Raw genomic sequence first — 6,784 nt, forward strand, 5'->3', positions numbered from 1 at the left:
CCTTTTCAGGAGCAGCCTGCTCTTCCTTCTCAATCTCTTCAGGATGTCTCTAGAAGTAGACCTCAGGCTCTACCACCCACTAGGTCTGTTGTTGCACGGGATGGCAATGTCCGCATAGCACAGAGGAGAGTCTGTGTTACACAGGGCAATGGTAGGCAGGGCAACATAAGGCGCCTGTGTGAGAGGCTGGGATTGGTAGCTACCACAAATCTTGGCTCCTTCGAGGCTGGATTTGGTTAATAAGGGTTCCAGCAGTGAAGCAGCCAGGAATAGGAGCAGATCCCATGGTGGCGGCCAACTTCAGCGCAGCCTGGTGGCCAGTATTCCTGGCGGATGTGACACTGACATCAACAGTGGCTCAGGCTGCAAGCAGAAACTTCCCCCAGGTTCTTTGCATATTTGTGACATAGATGCCATCACCTTTCCTTTTGTAGATGTACTGCTCCATTTGCAGGTGAAGATTGGTGCCACCAAAGTGGGACATCCTCCCCTTTCAGTTGCAGGACATAAAGCTCTGGACATCGAGAAAGAGTCTCCTTAGGTCACCACAGGAACCCAAAACAACACTGCATGGACTCCTCTGTGGGTATTGCAAGAGGTGTCTGGTGCACCTTGTGGCCGTGCCATCTACCCAGCCTCCAGGCTGCACAGAATGAGGGAAAGCAAGGGAAGAAGAAGGATTACTAGGAGAGAGATTTTAAAAGTCTGTTCATATGTCCCCTAAAATATCAAAGATGTTATTCTACCGCATCGAGACATTCTTGTTTTTTAATCCCTGCATTGACAAAGTTTCAGGTTCACTTTAAGAACAGTCTTTCATCTACTGGCTCTGTGTGGTTCCAATGTGCTCTGAAAAAAGGTTGCCTCCAGATTTATTTCTGCTTCCTCAAACTTGTACCTGTCTCTCTATGGTAAGTCTCCCAGCACTGAGGCAACAAAGGGGTGTATATGATAGAGTGTGATGGAAAACCCTCAATGCCATAGAAATTTGTGCTAACCAGATCCCCCATGACCCCCAGCTCCCCCACACTTCTATGGGAAAATCAAGCACTACACATCTCTAGGCTATAGTCACTTAGCTAACATCACTGTGTAACTATCTCACACCTCCTATAAAGACAATTGACTAGGCTCTAGAAAAAACAAAGAGCAAAGGCACAGACAGGCCTGACAGGCCTTCAGTGAGCTTAGAGTACAGGAGAAAAGAACACAGAACATGTGTTTTGATGTAAGAAAAGGAGTTAAGTTTTGAACATGCACTGTTTGAGTTGATAGGCAGAAATTTCTGGAGCTAAGGATGGAGCCAGTAAGATACAGATAATTCAGTACTGATACAGGACAAGACCATTGTTACTAAGAAGAGCTACTATACTGAATCATCTATGTACCAGGCCGTGTCATGTCCTAATATCTTTACATGTATTATCTCTTTTAATGAGGTTGCTATTATTATTATTAATTATTATTATTATCCCAAGTCAAAAGTGATAAAACTCTACAAAGTTTAAAAAACTTGTCCAAAGCCTTGGAACCGATAGGTGGGGATGGTGGGGTCAAGGTCAGGCTGAAGGGCTCTGAATCCTGCTCCTAACCAGGGTGCCTCACGGCTTGACCAGATGACAGTTGTTTTCTTTATGTGTTTCCACCATTCCGTTGTCAGAAAGCGAGAGAGAAACAGCACCATCGTTTGTCTCTTAGATTATCTCCGTAGCACCATGCATATGGCTTCTACTGACTGAAGGACTTGTTAAGTTTCCATCTTTGTGATGTGGCTGTGAAATGCCACCTGAGACATTTAATTTAATTCCACTAACTTGTATTGAATAAGTAAAGAAGGCAGGTAAGAGGGTGGGATTCAAAGATAAGTAAGACATGATCCCTAGCCTCAGGAAAGTCCAGATTTGTGTGTGTGGAAGGAGAGAGAGGAATAGAAAAACAACTCAAACCAGCTCCTCACCGCAGTGCAGGCACTGGGAATCTTCTGGGCTCCAGGCCAGGTTGCAAAGACACTACGACCCATAAGCTGCCTCAGGCAGCCTCAGTACAAGATTGACTTCTCCACTGGGTGCAGCAGGAAGAGTGCCTGGGACCCATGATATTTTTAGGGATCCTGAAATTGTTTTCACTTTTAAGTCAGAAAAATAATGAATCTAATACTTGTAATGAACTCAGCCTGGATTACACTTGTCTTACACCAACACAGACATTTGGAATTTTAATTCTCTCTCTCTCTTTCTCTCTCTCTCTCTTTTTTTTTTTTTTTTTACTTATTTACTTACTTGTTTGTTTATTTTCTTCCTTGCTTATTTACTTATATGGAGAGAGGAGCCCACAAAAGGAAAGGTGCTCAGGGCCCATTAAAATCATAATGTAGTTCTGCTGTGATGGCCAAATTAGACATTCAATGCATACTGGATTTTATAAGGTACAAAAAACTGTCCTTGGTTCTGAAATAAATACTCTGAAATGTGGGGTGATGTTTTACCAGTGATCACAAAAGGGGGTCCAACATCTCAAAGTCTGAAGTTGAAAGGAAACATAACCATGAAACTTTGTCCTTATAAGACCAGGGGAAAAAAAGAAAGATCCAAATACCTACATCCCCTTCGTGGACCCCAAATAGCATCACTTTGTGACCCAAGCCCTAGAATTATTCAGCAATTGACTGCTAGGAAAGGGGCCCAATTTTTCTTCCTGCGCTAAATGAGTGTGTAAAGTGCCAAGAGTAAAAACCACACTCTGGAAATACGTATGTAATCCATGTGCGATGTTGGGGATGCAAAAATGGAAGTCATGCCATCCCACCTGCTTTAATTCTGCTGCTTCTCAGTGGGTACAGGAGGCCTGCTGGCTGCTGGCTGGGGAGTCAGACTCCTGCTGCCAGTCAGGGCCTCCCTGAGCTGACTGGGTGGCCACAGAGGAGGCCCCAAAGCTGGAGCCCAGAACACTGGGTGGTCTCAGAAGGAGGTCACTGTGGAGAGTGGGACCTAATCCCCTGCCAGGCCACTGGTACAAGAGGTGGTGGGAAAGACAGGGCGGTCAGTGGAACCCAGAGATCAGGGGCTAGCCCAGAGGGTGCTGTCTCCCCAAGCCCCTCAAGGGGTGGCCCTGGGTGTTAAGCCTCTTTCAAAGCACCGCAAGGACTTGTTGGAATCAGGGTGAGGGCAGTTTAGACATCTGTGAAGGGTAAGATAAAACAATGACTCATGCTTGCAAATGCTGACTGATTCTACTTCATACCTGAAGTACAAAGTGACATTTCTCGCCCTTTCCCCGAATAAATCTTCCCTGCACTGCATTCTCTGAGGACCTCACGGCCTGTCAAGGACTTGGCCCCGAGCTCATTGGAACCACAGTAGATTGCCAAGTTTTGCAGATGTTTTCACTGACTGCTTTATGTTTTGCAATATTCTAGAGCTGTTCCCAAGTGACGTTCATCCATTCACCAAGTTAATGCTTAATAAGAATGATCTACAAAGGGTGACAGCCCCAAAAGATGAGGAGAGGGAAAACCACCTCCAATGAGAGTGGATGTGCAAAATAAATAAATAAATAAATACCGCGCGGTTCCCGATAGCTCGAGGTGCAGAAAAGGGAACTTGAGCAGCATTTCCTAGGGAAAAAAAAAAAGACAGGACAACACTGTTTATTTACGGACGTGGGCGGGTTTCTTTTTCTCAGAAGTACTGGGAGACCCCAGCGGGGCTGGGAAATGCTCCTGCTGAACCGAATTGGAGTGGAAATGAACGTACATGTGAGCGATCCACAGATGTGCTGTGCCTGAACCACACAAGATGGGCTCTTATGGAAACACCTATCAATTCGATAGCCAAGGAGGGGTAATTTCCCAGGGCAAGAAAAGTTTGGTTAACTCTGAGGGAAGCACGATGGTCCCAAAGCTCTAAAAAGTGAGTAACAATTTCTACTTTTTAACCTGCTTTTATCTGTAACATCTCATACAATGTTTGAAAAAATCCGGGGCGCCTGGGTGGCGCAGTCGGTTAAGCGTCCGACTTCAGCCAGGTCACGATCTCGCGGTCCGTGAGTTCGAGCCCCGCGTCAGGCTCTGGGCTGATGGCTCGGAGCCTGGAGCCTGTTTCCGATTCTGTGTCTCCCTCTCTCTCTGCCCCTCCCCCGTTCATGCTCTGTCTCTCTCTGTCCCAAAAATAAAAAAAAAAATAAAATAAAAAAAAAAACGTTGAAAAAAAAAAAAAAAGAAAAAATCCTGCAGGTGCCCGTGCTAACATCTCCACAAAAAGGAAGAGAGTTAAAAGGTTTTCTAGAGGTTAGCCAACAACTTAGTGGCAGATCGAGGATGAAAGGATGGGTTTCTATTCCTCCCCAGCATTTGTGTGATGTACAAAATGCTGAATATGCTTTATAGCCGTGATGCACCACATGCTTAACGCATAGTGTCTTTAATCCTCACCTCGATGCTATAGGAGTGGTATGATTATCTTCATTAAAAGATGGCAAAATTAATGCTCAGGGAGAGATTATGCAACAGACCTGAGGTTACAATCCATTCAACAAAACTATGAGGCCTCCTTTTGGTGCTAAGCCTGGGGTTTCTCAGATACCAAGCAAAGCAAAAGCACAATTTAGAAAAAGAAATTACCGAAAGGCCTCCGTCAAAGTAAGTTGTATCTTAAAGGATTTTTTGTTTCAAGGCAAGATAATCATTTGGTGCACTGTGGGTTTGTGTGTGTGTGTGTGTGTGTGTGTGTGTGTGCATGCGCGCTAACAGGCTGAATTGCATGTAGGAATGGGAGAAAGGCCGTAATTGCTTGGAAGGATTGCAGATGTACCCAGACTCATTTTATTAATTAAGCAGGCCTGGATGCTGATTCAGTTGCTATGCACCAGAGCTCCCGGGAAATGCATGCAGAGACGGAACCTTTAAGGAGATTTATATATAATGCAGGTGGGAATTTTGGAAGCCGAGAGGAGGAATGTGGTTGCACAGCCATGTTATACAGCACAGAAATCCAGTTTCTTAGTGTCGGTGGCCTGTGCTACCCCCAGCCCCACCCTAGCTGGAGGATATGAGGAGGGATGTGGACAATTATAAGTTAATATAATAGTAAGAAAGCGTTTAAATAAAACAACTCTGGACCTACCCTCTTTGTAGGAACCCCAGCCTGCCTCAGCATACCCCCTGCTCGTGATCAGGGCCGGGACCTCCTGCAGATTTGCTATCTTACTGTGGGCATGAGTTTCCTGCTGCCCTGTTCTCCAGAGGCGGCTTCAGTCTCTGAGCCGCCAAGCTGCTGATGCTGCAGAGGCCTGACATCGCCCTCCAGCTGGAGGCTGCCCCGGCTGACCCTGGGCCGCCCTGTCCCTGTCCCGCTCTGGAGACTGGCCTCAGGGGCAATCTTGTCTTTAACACGTGGCCTCCTCTGTTCCAGGGGTCACAGAAGACTGCACCCAGGGCTCCACCGCGTCGTACGGAGATTTTAATGAAACAGCTCTTCTATTTATTTGTGTTGCTGCCTCCACTGCCTGGGGCCATGGCACCAGTCCCGGAGAAGGGAGGCTGAGGTTTGGGGGTGGGGTTCAGTGGGGACAGCACACTTTCTGTCCCGAGGCGTAGCTCCTGGCGCTGACCCGCCGTCCTGCGTCAATTCCTTCTCCTTCCCTCTGTTTTTCTCAGGCACATCGAGTACTGGGGTGACTACAGTTTTGCGTGTACCCTGGGACGCTGGCTAAAACTAAACAGACTCCCCCCTAACGTGGGAGATTCCGCCAGAAGGAGAACAAAGGTCAATGCGGTCATGTGGAATCTGATTAACACAAAGCTGCAGAAACACACTCCTGGATTAAATGCTTTCCCGAGCCACTCAAGCCTCTTGGACACCAGGAGCTGCTCTTGCTGTGATAGAATATGGGTCCGTTTGCTTCATTTGCCCAGTAGGATGGGTTCAGCACCCACATTTCAAGTCCGGGTTTCCCTACTGTTCTTTAAAAACTATGTATATTTTAAGGATGACGCTATTGCTTGGATCTAAAAGGAAAGGGATTTTAAAAAAAACCTAGTTTCATTACATCGGGCTAAAGAAGAAAATGTTGCTTTTTTAAACATCGGGTTTACTGAGGTATAATTTACATGCCTCCTCTTAGTTGTGTGGTTGGGTCACAAATGCACACAGTTGGGTGTTAGCCACAATCAAATTTCCACTCCTTCCCCCCACCCCGAAGTTCCCTGTGTCCCCCGTCACACCCACGATCTATACCCCAGCCCCCCACAGCTGTCTTTCTGTTTTCTGTTCTTATACCTTTTCTAGAATGTCATTTAAATGGAATCGTACACTGTCTGTGGTGTTTTGCGTCTGGTCTGTTTCATCTGGCACAATGCTTCTGAGATCCACCCCCGTTGCTATACAAACCAGCACTTCATTCCTTTCTCCTGTTGAGCAGTATCCCTTCTATGGATGCATCGCAATTTGCATGTACCTTCACCAGTAAATGAATACTTGGGTTATTTCCAGTTTTTAGGTGCTATGAAAATTTCTTTACAAGTGTTTGTCAAAACGTATGTTTTCATTTTATTTGGGGGAGATACCTAAGAGTAGGATCGCTGGGCCATTTGGCAAGTATACATAGAGAATTTTTCGAAGACGAGGGGTAGGAGCGCCTGGGTGACTCAGTCAGTTGGATGTCCAACTCTTGACACGGGCTCAGGCGGTGATCTTGCAGTCGTGAGATTGAGCCCCTCATCGGGCTCTGCACTGATAGCACAGAGCCTGCTTGGGATTCTCTCTCATCCTCTTTCTCTGCCGCGCCC

At 46.4% G+C, this 6,784-nt stretch overlaps 1 long non-coding RNA gene across 1 annotated transcript; it reads left to right on the plus strand.

The window, feature by feature from the left end:
* The first annotated feature begins 3,583 nt into the window (after positions 1–3,583).
* LOC131498173 (uncharacterized) lies at positions 3,584–6,312 on the plus strand. The gene is made up of 2 exons (XR_009255324.1): positions 3,584–3,908; positions 5,654–6,312. It is a non-coding gene; the product is annotated as an uncharacterized LOC131498173 (long non-coding RNA).
* The last annotated feature ends 472 nt before the right edge of the window (positions 6,313–6,784 follow it).

This window comes from Neofelis nebulosa, chromosome 1, assembly GCF_028018385.1.
Source record: "Neofelis nebulosa isolate mNeoNeb1 chromosome 1, mNeoNeb1.pri, whole genome shotgun sequence".
Classification (NCBI taxonomy): domain Eukaryota; kingdom Metazoa; phylum Chordata; class Mammalia; order Carnivora; family Felidae; genus Neofelis; species Neofelis nebulosa.